The following is a 12,852-nucleotide window of genomic DNA, read 5'->3' as shown; positions in this document are numbered from 1 at the left end:
ATAGATATTCTACAGAAGTTTTATATCGAGATGTTAGTTTGATAGCCAATGAGTGCAGTCATTTTCAAAAGGCGTTTGTTTTGGGCGAATGAATAATGTAGAGATGTTTTTCAAAATAGACATGTTGTCCAAATGGGACTGGCACCAAATATCGAATCGTACTTTAAAATTACATCTTTTCAGTGCAAAAGTAAAATATTAATGTGACAATGTTCAATACAAATCTCATTTACGTCTCCTCCTTAGAATGCTCATTATAATATGCAACCAATCAGTACTAAAATGTGCAGTATTTTATTAATCATTATGAATAAAAAAATAACAAGGTCGTCCCAGTAAAGTTCTGTACTATGCAAACATACCTAATTAATTCTAAAATATAATGTAACACAATGACCCTCACCAATATTAATTCATCTCTGTTTAGGTCATCATTCCTATCTTTAGGTACTAAGTGGTCAAAATGCCAAAGCGTTTATTATCTATAGAGCTTCATTACCGTTACCGGCAGGTGTTGATTAGATATTCTGATAATAGATGGAACAGTCAATCGCTTTAGCATATGCTAAGAATGACCCTAAGACTTGAATAATAATTATCAAAGGACCTGGCTTTTGCTAAACTCATACTTGGTACCATCGAGATCAATCGACTACGGCTAAGGTCAACCGCTAACGGATATTTTAAGTACTGTCCAGAAATAGTTTAATTAATCAATTCACTTACTTCAATCCATTGAATACATGCCAAACATAAATAATGTATTATTAACCTTAAAGATAATAATTCACAATAAACACATGTATAGTTTTGCCAAAGACTAATTTATTGGTATTGCTATCGGCAGCACACATCTATTGTACATAGATTTAAAGAGCAATAAGTTAACTTTGATCGAGAAATACACCCGCTCACACAGATATACTAGGCCGGAGTAAAAACCCGAGTTTAAACTTCAGCCTTATTGTGAAATGTAAAAAGCGCTTAATACGTGTACCCACTACATCCTGCAACGAGTATGAACAAATAATGGTCTTATGCAATAAATATTCAATTTTAACAATTTTAACGTATTCAGAGCGACATCAAAATTTTAATTCAGGTTAATAAATAACGTCCTGAAATATTTTCGAACTGATAATGTTGGGCACACGCGAATATTTGAAAGGTTTAAATGTACAAACGAAGTCCTAAATTATGATAATGTAATGTCCATTGACCATCTGGATTTGAAATGACTGTCACTTTAAGCGTGATTAATGACACCGTTCAGAGCCCTTACAGTGAGGAGCATCGAACACGACAGTTTCCCCCCATAAGGTAACGTCAACGTTGAACGTTTGCGTCAACTGAAATAAAGCTTATTCAACCGTTGAGAACCTTTTTATAAATGATTCGTTTGAACTGTACCGACATGCAACGACATGTCATTGACTTCCTCAGCACTTGCAACTGCCCTTACCAGCACACCCTCTACAAATATTAAAAAAACACCAACATTAATATATAACAAGAAAAACTGTGATACTAAGTATCACAGCGGGCCCACATACAGATCTACCATGTAAATAGTTTGAAGTTGGTCGAGTCAAGGCTTTGAAGGAATAAAAAGAGACCTACTTTGGTAAAACATAAGTCTATGCACAACTACAGTTCATATTAAACACTTCTTCCAGGTTTCAGTACAACTACAAGTTTTAAAGGGGACAAAGTTTTGTGAGAGACAGACAGCACTAAATCAATATGTCTCTTGCTTACTCGGAAAAAGACATAAATAAGACAAACCAAAGTTACAGTTCTTACACAAGCACAGCTGTAACAATACTTTTTTTATTTTGGTACCCATTTTTATATTCAGTAACAATTCTCGGGACATTTAGTTACTTATATTGAAAATAAGTTTCAATAACATGTTAGTTAAATCACTATGTAAATTGACACTAACTTTACAATGCATCAGAGTCAAGTTTTCATATATGTTACATTGGTCAGCTGAGGAATTGGCCAGTAACTTATCAATACGGCAGTATCGAGTTTCCCTAAAGCATACATTGGTCAGCTAAGAAATTGGTCATTAAATTCTGAATGAGGCAGTAATTGGTCATCAATATACACCATGAAATGTAATGACCATACAATAAGTCAACACTCCGAGGGGCTTTGTGCTAAATGTGACAACACGCCTTTGAGGCTTAATGGACTATACAAGTTAATGAACAAATAATAAATAAAAATGATAAGATTACACTTATTTCGCCATTAATGATTCATGCTTTATTTTTTACATCATATGAACATTTCATTAGCAACAGTTTGCCTTGTTTTTCTCAAAACAACTTCGAAAATACAACAATTTAAAGAGAAATCTATTTCATTTAAAATGATCAATAATGGATTTGCAAACAACATTCCTTTGATCGTTTTTAGATGTAGTGCAGATAGTTTTCCACAAGTTTTGAGGCTAACATTTAAAGCTACATTTACAATTAAAATAATTGGCTCAAACAATTGTAAATGAAACATCTAAAAAAGTAATTTAATCCGTGATATCTTCTCATCTTTTCACCAAACCAGCAAAAAATATTACTCAATTCATTCCAATTAACTGCCATTTTCAATAAAAACACACAATCATCCGTCTTTACGTACACTTTAAGGAGTATATAAAATAAATTAAACAAAATAAGTCTTACAAAATCTTTAATTTCAAAACTTTTTTTTTCCTTCTTTGTCTATATGGTCAGCAACTCTACTCTATTTCTATATCGTCAGCTTACTCGTCAGCACTTTAGTACGTGCCCGGAAACGGGATTGGCAAACAACATTCTTTTGATCGTTTTTTGATGTAGTGCAAATAGTTTTCCACAAGTTGTGAGGCTAACATTTAAAGTTTCATTTACAATTAAAATAATTGGCTCAAACAATTGTAAATGAAACATCTATTAAAGAAAATTAATCCGTGATATCTTCTCATCTTTTCACCAAACCAGCAAAAAAAAGTAAAATTACTCAATTTATTTCAATGAACTGCCATTTTCAATAAAATACACAAACATCCGTCTTTACGTACACTTTAAGGAGTATATAAAATAAATTAAACAAAATCAGTCTTAAAAAATCTTTAATTTCAAATATTTGTTTTCCTTCTTTGTCTATATGGTCAGCACTTGGTCAGCAACTCTACTCTATTTCTATATCGTCAGCTTACTCGTCAGCACTTAAGTACGTGCCCAGAAACATTCCGAAAACAAACGTAAGAAAGACAACTCTGCTGCAGCGGCCCGCAATAAATGCTATAATAAATGCCAAACTGATAAGATAAATATACATGAGACATAATTCAAAACTTGTTGTATGCATCACAAATTAACAGTTTTGAATACGATGTTTATACGATATTCATTTTTATCCCGTTTGAGCGTCGAATGACCAATTTAAAGCGAATGATCTTAAAACTAAACAAATGGTTGCGTATGTATCAAACGGTTCCATAAAAACACTTAACTGTGTAAATGCAGTCATTCATTTATTTTTAAGACACGTTCTAATAAATGAAATTGTACATTTTTTATTAGCTAATATTCATTTTAACTGTAACAAAGGCTGATACCATTGAGAAAGACCGAGTACATGTTCCAAACTGCATTTGTTTTAACCTAATAATGCAATGTTTCTGGTTTGTGATTGTTTGCTTTTGTGTTATATGTCTTTGGCGTTTACACTGTGCCATTAAACGGGGTTTATGTTTAAACTTTCGACTACTGAGCTTGTTTCTGTAGTTTTTCTTATAGAGGCTTGGTGTGGTTTGTTATGTAAAATGGCCCAAACTAACATAAATTCTGAGCTTCAAATAATGAAAAACAAATGTGTTTTTTAAATATATAATTAGTTTTTTTTAAAATAATTGCCAATTATGTTGCGAAAATAAACTCGTGCATTTTTTTGCTATACGACCGTGCATGACGTCATATTTGTGACGTCATCAATCGCAAAGTGCACGAAAGTCGAGAAAATCGGTTACATCGACAGTATTTCAAGAAATAAAAGGTATGCGCAAGCCATAAACTTTTACTTTTCTATATATTACAAATACATATTTCATTACCTGTGCAGAAATATATAATATGTAAAGTTTACTGCATGCGGATTGTATTAATTTTGCAAAAGTTGTCTGCGTGGTGACTGTCAAATACCATTGTTTACATAAGGTGTCATGGAAAAGTTACGTCAAGGGGGAGTAATAAAGTATTAACTATGTGTTGTTTATTGAAGGTTAGAATGAACTCAACTTATATGTTAAAACCTGTACTGTATAAATGGCGAAACGGGTAAAACTGGTTTATTTTCAATCATTAAGTTTTTAAATGTTCAACAAGTCGCTATTAAAGAAAATACTTAGGACTGTCTGTTTATTTTATAATTCAAGATCGAAGTGTGTAATTCTTTAAAAAGATATAAACAATACGTTAAATGATAAATACATCGATAATACACAAGATTTGCTTTGTCTATTTAGTAGTTTATGCCCGCAACAATTACAATTCAATTAATTACAGTATATCTACTGCAACGACCGTTATAGTTGAAACGGCTCCCAATACCAAATCAGTTATGTACCTATCTGATCGTCGTACATTTTATAAAATGTTTAATGAAGTTTGATATGCATTATTAAACTAGTACTCATGTACGTTCGAACAGGCAGGCTGTTTGTGTGTGTGTGGGGGGGGAGGGTGCACCTGCAAATGAAAACACGTTATATTCCTATGTACTCCTAGCGAAACGAGAAGTGGTTGGTGGTAGGGTTGGGGGTGGGGGTGTACGCCCTCATTGTTTACAATCGTAAAGCTTCAAGTTTTCATTATAATAAGAATGTCGTCAATAAAGTAGAATTTCGGATAAAGACTAATTTTTATAATACGCAGTTCTAAATTAACAACTTCAGACTAACTGTAGCTAATATACTTATAAAACTTACATATAAATTATGGTTCAAATGGACGGACACATGCCATAAAGTTGCTCACGTAATTTACGCCCAAATTGCCACCTGCTCCCAACGTGAAATCCTCAAGCGCCCATGCGTTTGATTACTGGGTTTACGGTCAAACGTGTTACTAAAATCCATCAAAATACTGTACGAATGTCAGCGATTGTTATATACAAATTTTAGTTAAACAAAACGTTTCTCCAGTCATAATTGAAAATATATATGAAAATATCAAAACGACCCACCATCTAAATATGATACCGTGGGCGATAACAATTAACCTTTATTTTATCTAGGCACACTTTTATGCAATTGTCAAACTAATTAACAGAGCGATTTTTATATATATATACCATACATGTGTACTAAAAGGGAAAATTGTTTCTATAGGTTCAGAAGCTAAGCAATCGTGGCCACCCGTAAATCTTGCCCTCCTGATCACGCCTCTGGTATTTTCCAATTAATTTCCTGGTATATGACCAATACATAATAGGGCATAGGTTTTCAGATTTCCCGCCAAAAAAGGTCACACACAACTAACATTTTTTTTACAAATGAGACGATAATCGTGATGAAAATTAGAGCAAATAAATTGCGCCTGTGCCTTTTTGCTATACGATCAATAGATATAAATTGATATTTCTTGCAGAACGTTTATTTTCTATTTTATAGGTCGAGCGCGTCCAGATGGATTATCATTTGAAGTGTGTGATTTGCACAAAACGCACAAAACCTAAAGAGCGGGTCCCATTGTCAGGAATAAGAAACCAGGATGTGAGGGATTATTTTATTAAAAAGTATCATGTACATTTGCAAAATGATACGAACGAGGTTTCTTGCAGAAAGTGCAGGCAACAGTTTTATGCGTGCAAACGTGACAATAAAATGCCTGTGCAACCAATTATTAGGACTGATTTACATGTTTATGAACGCCATGAAGGTTGTGTTCTTAATGATTCCGTTCTGCCCACAAAGGTTACTATGACAATTATACGCACTCGCGATGTTTTATTTGCGTTAAACCAGGCCCAAAGTTAGTCCGTGTCCGAAAAGACGCTCGTCATCAACTGTTCATTGATCAAAATATTTTATTGTCGAGCGGCGCTAGATGCTGTCCCAAACATATATGTGGCAAATATCTGACTGACATCAGTTTGCAATTGATCAAGGGAAAAGATAAAATTCGCAATGTCACGACAATAAGCAATGCTGATCTTTCAAACCTGTTAGAACATTTAAGGCAAAAAACAAAAGCCGCTCAGCACAATCGTGTCTGTTTTGACGATGGATCTCTGACATCGGAGGATTACGTAACCCTAACGGGGCTTTTGCCGGAGCAATTTAATGACCTTGTCGGTTATCTAAAAACAAGTAAAAATTCGTCATCAAAAAGCAAACGAACAACACTCGGTGTATTTCTAATGAAGGTGAAAACCGGAATGTCTGACAAATTGATCAGCACTGTTTTAAACCTGTCAAAGAGTCAAGTACAGAGGTCAATTGTTTCGGTTAAAAAGCAACTAATGAAATACTTTGTCCCCCACTTCGTCGGATTTCAACATATAGACCGCCGAGACGTTATTCAGTCATATACACGAACGCTTGCTATTTCCTTATTTGGAAGAAACGAGTGCAGCCCGCCAGCAATATTGGCCCTTGGCGGCACATACATATACATTAACAACAAGTTCCAGAGAAGAACATACAGTGTTCACAAGAAACGGTCTCTCGTTAAACCAATGATGATTGTATCCACTTCCGGGTACATCGTGTCCGTCCTTGGGCCTTTTCTCGCTGATGGCAAAAATAACGACGCAAGTATTCTAAACACTGTTTTAGAAAACAACGTTGAAATGGTCAAGGACTGGGTACATAATGGCGATATTTTTGTTGTGGATCGAGGTTTCCGGGACTCATTAGACGTACTAGAAAAAATGGGTATTGATGCCAAAATGCCTTCATTTTTGCCAAAGGGCAACAAACAACTTGGGACGACTGAAGCTAACGAGTCCCGACTGGTAACAAAAGTGCGGTGGGTAGTTGAATCTGCAAATGCTAGACTCAAACAATGGAGGCTCTTGGACAAAAAACACTCCCAGCATCTTATTTGCCTTTAATAGGGGAATTTGTAAGAATAGTATGCGCATTATGCAATAAGTATAAAGGCCAACTTTCACATACAGAAGACCCAGTCTCGGACATTGCTCTTTGAACTCATCTTTTCCAACTTTCAAAACGGCATTACGACCTGAAATTGAAAATTGATACTTTAAATGAATCAAAACAACTTGGAAAAAAAATGTACCACCGAAATTAGAGCATATGAATTCCTTGAATTCCCTAAGTTTACAGAAGAGGCCGTAAGAGAGATAACTTAAGGGATATATACAATAACACTGGCTAAATCTTACACACAAGAGCACATGGAAACAAACAAAGATTACAAGTTATCACTATCCAAACTCATCCCCGGTCTACTCCAAGCTCAGCTCCAAAGCCGTCACTCGTCTGCTTTGAAATACAAATGCTGGGTAGAACACGACCATAGAAACGTAACGGCATGGTATTGCTTGTGTAAGGTAGGTGCACGCGTGGTTGGGACGTGTTCTCACGTTGCCAGCGTGATTTGGTACTTGGGTGTCGGTCGTCATGAGAACGTTGTATGGCCAACAGACTTCAGCTCGTACATAAAGGATGCTGCGACAAGAGGCGAAGAATAAAGATTCTTACGTCGATTAAATTGTTCTTGAACTCTATCTTCCTTAAACGACTACGCAAAAAATGTTGTTGTTTTTCATTTTATTTGATCAACTGTTTCATGGAATGATTTGTTAATATTATGAACTAGTAATTGCTTATCTGAAGGCTTTGCTATATATATATATATATTCATACTAATGGATTACGCAAAATAACTCATGTTTCATTGTGTTATAACTGATATGATTTGATTCGTGTGTATTGTTTATAAATGCTGAAATGTGTTAACGCATTACTGTATATATATATGCATGTATGTCATAATTAGATGATATTAATATACCGAATTTGCACTTATTTGTACTTTTAGGGGTTTTTTTACCAAAAAAGTCGAATGAAATACCACATTTAAATGACCTGCTGTTGTTGCTTTTTTACATAAAAGCTCCCGCAATTGTTTTTCCCTTCTCTCGTTTAAACGTGGGAAAGTATTACGATTTATTTAAACAATCATACACATCAATGACCTTCATTTTCCTATACATTCTTATTTTTGCAAAACTATGTGTAACACAATCTGTTAAACAAAACTGAGTGGCCGCCACCTTTGTTCTTGTAAAACTAACGACAAAGTAAAAGTTAGATTACTTAAATGATAAACTTTAAAGTTATTAAAAACTAACATATTACTATTAGTAATAATACACAGTACTCATGTATATCGCTAGGAAATAACCTTCAGACCGCAGTATAAACATTTTAATCGTGTTACTCGGAACATTATCGAATTTGGAGAGAACTTCTTCATGTCACGGAAATGACCGAGTAGTTACGTTCAGGTACGGAACGCGCAAAAAGCACGTGGAAATGTCTACGCGCCATAAATAAAATGTTGCTTGGTGGATCGCGATATAAACTTATGCGATCAAATTATAAAAACAATAATGGTTGAATTAAACACCTTTGTAGTAATCTAAGTAAAAATCATAAAGGTTTTTTTCAAAAGTTTGTCTTTCATACGAACGCATGTAGTATTATCTCTTTTATATTATAAGCGATTTAGCGCACTCAATTATAATTCACGCACGTGCTGCAACGAGTACGTGAGTGTTGATATTTTATTAATTTCATTAATAGCAGTTTATGCACAAGCCGATGGTTGATGGTAAAATATTATATTAATCAATTATTAACTCTAGTTTTGACATGCATTTAGTACGACGTTACAACGTCAACGATAAAACCATACGCGAAAAGACGTCGACGTCGGCTTTTTATTTGACATTTGATTGGTCTTGTAATTTAATCGAATCTTAATTAATAATAGTCCGATTCATTAAACAAACTCATGCCCATTATGTGAAGGGAATGCACTTTCATCATGGTAAATATCGTGAAAATCTATGATAGGCCATTTATTCAAGCTAACCGCACCAAATTTGGCTGTATTTATCTTTATGCTTTTAATTGAAAAGGGGAGACTGAAATACCTCTTGTATAAGTCGACCGAATAATCTATTTCAAGTGTCATAAACATGTTTATTCACTATTAAGTGACTAGTGTTATATTACATATGTATGTGTGTTTAGTATGATCAGTTATAATAAACATATTTTTTTTTATCAGATTGTTATACATAATTGAGAAAAAATTATATGATGTGTTTATTTGTGTAATAATTTAATTGTTCGCGTACTTACGTACATACGTATATTTATCATCATATAACTTTGAGCATGGTCCATGTTGGCTTAACTGAATATGTATGTCCCGGGATAATATATTTCTTGAATAAACCCTCCAATTACTCAAGTCAGTTGAACAGCCAATTTTAGGTTAGAGACTATTCATTAAATTCCTTATACTTTGCAATGTCGAAATGCAAACCTCTGATATAAAATTTCCATTTCGAGCGTTTCACGTATATGGTTCATTTGATAGGATACTGTTAGTTACCATACGTTTTCTTATAATTAATTTTAATTACAATAAGTTGAAGCAATAGAAGTTATATGGTATGTTTCTCCTTAGAAAATTCACTTACTTTGTTAGTCAGGTCATGCACAGTTAAGTTTTTTTATGTAATTCACTTGCATAAGGCCGAAAGCAAATTTCTCATCGAGAAAACGAAATGAAAAATAAAATATCAATCTCTGAGATATTTACGATTTGTTTTCTACCTTATTGCAGGTAAGTAACTGAATTCAAAGCATAAAACAATAATTAATTTGAATTACTTAGACTTACACAAAATATTAACCTAAAGTAACATTCGCAATGTAAAATATGCTGGACAACATCCGGGCACTTGCTATTTAGCTATTATATACATCAAGGTTCATCACAGTGACTATGTGCCATTAAATCGGAAAAAGAGATGAACAGAGATGCAGGAAATAAAAAATTCATGTAACGGGACTTGAACTTCATGCTTTACAAACCAAGTACTTGAAACATTCGGTTACGGGGATTACGGGGGCCTTTTCGTAATAGACGTATATGTAGTTGATATATATGCGGTATAGGATTATGATAGGCATGATTATTCGTGCGTAAATAAGGTTTCTTTGAGGATCATTAAAATAAAACTTTGTATTGAATTGGTCAATCGACGCTTAAATGGTACTACTAAACGTCGTATTCAAAATTGTTTAATTTTCTCAGATTTGAATGTCCATACCTGGAATTTGTGTTGCATACAGTCCCAGTGGTTAAATTAGTTTCAGTTGACGCAAACATTCTACGTTGGCGTTACCTTATGGAGGGAAACTATCGTGGTCGACGCTCCACGCTATAAGGGCTCTGAACGATGTCATTATTCACGTTAAAAGTGTCAGACATTTTTAAACTCCAGATGGACCAAGGACTTGACATTATCATGATTTAGAACTTCTTTTGTTCATTTAAACCTTTCAAATGTGTGCGTGTGTCCAACATGATCAGTTCGAAAATATTGAAGGACATTATTTATTAACGTGAATTAAAATTTTGATGTCGCTCTGAATATGTTAAGATTGAATATTTATTGCATAAGACCTTTAATTGTTTATACCCGTTGCACGATGCGTTTGGTACAGTTTTCCAGGGGTGGTATTCAATATGTAACTTAAGTCAATCTTATGGTCATACATGATTGACTTCATTCACTCTATTGGATCAGTTATAAATAACAAGCAATCTGATTAGCTACATCGTTCTTAGATCCAGTTAAGACCAGTATAGAATACCAGCCCAGCGCTGTTTACATTTCATAACTGGGCTAAAGAGTTTAAACAAGATTTCAAGATTTCAAGATTTATTTAGATCATGGGTTATTACAACCATGTCATCAGAACAATTACACTTTAACAAACAATTAATTAAACATATATATATATATATATATATATATATATATATATATATATATATATATATATATATATATATATATATATATATATATATATAAACAAAGTAGCCATATATTACATACAGTTTCCTATAATAGGAAATACTAAGACAAATAAGTCGTATTGTTTTAAAGGAGAATGACTATTTGACATTAGATAAAAGGGACTTACAAAATATAGCCGGTTTAATAAGTTCTTTTTTGTTTTTACTGTTCATTAATTGATCTAACTTAATACAATTAGAGTTACGACAAAAGTTCAATTTAATATTTTTCTTTCTATCGTCTGAAAAATGTTGATATTCAAACAAGTATTGAAATTCATCACCTAAACTATTACTACTACACAAAACTCGGGTTTTACTCTGGCCTTGCATACCTGTATAAGCGGGTGTGAAGTTTGATTGCCGTTTAAGCGTAATGTTCCATTAGTGGACAATTTGAACTAATTCTAATCTGACATATTCACCTGAGAAGAGATATTGCTTACACAACTATATGGTACCGTACAATTTATACGTGTATTAATGTATTTCATTAATCAAACCAACCGTGTTTACTTTACACTTTCATTAATGTATAATACGTGAAATGGTAACTTATTTCGCTGTAAAACTATGCAAATAGATTTGTACTGTGGGTAACAAGCCCAATTAAAGTATCCCGTGACAAAACTATGCATGTGTTCATTGTGTATTATTATCCTTAGGGTTAATAATACATTATTTATGTTTGGCATGTAATGGCATGAAATAGAAAACATAAGTAGGGTTATACATATACACATCCATACGAAACCACACTGTTTTCATTATGGTCAACAGATATCTTTATCATGAAGGGTGTCCAGTAATTGAAGCGTACAATTAGTTAATATTTTTCTTTTATAATAATAAGCGAATACAGCAACTTTTTATACCTGAATAGTAAAAGCTTCCTTAAATGATAGCTTTCTACTGGAAAATGTTTTTGGTAGTAAGCGATAATACATATGAATAAAGAAACATTATTCAGCTCTCTATTGCTTTCGATACACGGCGACATTTTACACGTATAGGGAACCACATCGCGACACAGGGATAACTTTGTTTGGCAAAAATGTCTATTTTAGTCTCTCCAAAGTTTTTCCCTTCACACACTATATGAGCCGTGAAATCTAGTCTGAAATTGCGTTTGCAACCTCGTCTTTGTTTAGTTTAAATATTATATAATTTACAAAGATTGTGATGAAAGTTATGATAACTTATACTAAGTCACTCTCGATGGTACAATAAACATTGCACGAGAGTGTGGCCTTGTATGGTTGGCGGGCCTAGAATACCCGGATAAAACCCACTTGTCCGGCTTGTTGACCACTAACCAAACTCACATGCGCCCAGGCCGGGAATCGAACTCAGATCGACTTTGTGAGAACCGTGTGCCTAAAACAGTGTATTTGTCTAGTGCCTTAAAACAGGGCCTTTGTGTTGTGCCTTAAAACAGGGTTTGTCTTGTGCCCTTGAACAGTACCATTGTCTGGAGCCTAAAAACAGGGCCGTTGGCTTGTGTCATTAAACAGGGCCTTTGTATCCTGGCTTATAACAGGGTGTCTGTATCGTGGCTCTAAACAGAGCCCTTGTATCGCGCCTTTAAACAGGGCCTTTGTATCGCTCCTTTTAATAGGGTCTTTGTATTGTTGCTATAAACAGAGTCTTTGTATCGCGCCTTTAAACAGGGCATCTGTATCGCGCCTTTAAACAGGGTCTTTGTATCGCGCCTTTAAACAGGGCC

The sequence above is a fragment of the Mya arenaria genome, chromosome 11 (assembly GCF_026914265.1).
Source record: "Mya arenaria isolate MELC-2E11 chromosome 11, ASM2691426v1".
NCBI classification, from domain to species: domain Eukaryota; kingdom Metazoa; phylum Mollusca; class Bivalvia; order Myida; family Myidae; genus Mya; species Mya arenaria.
This window is presented reverse-complemented; position numbering follows the sequence as displayed.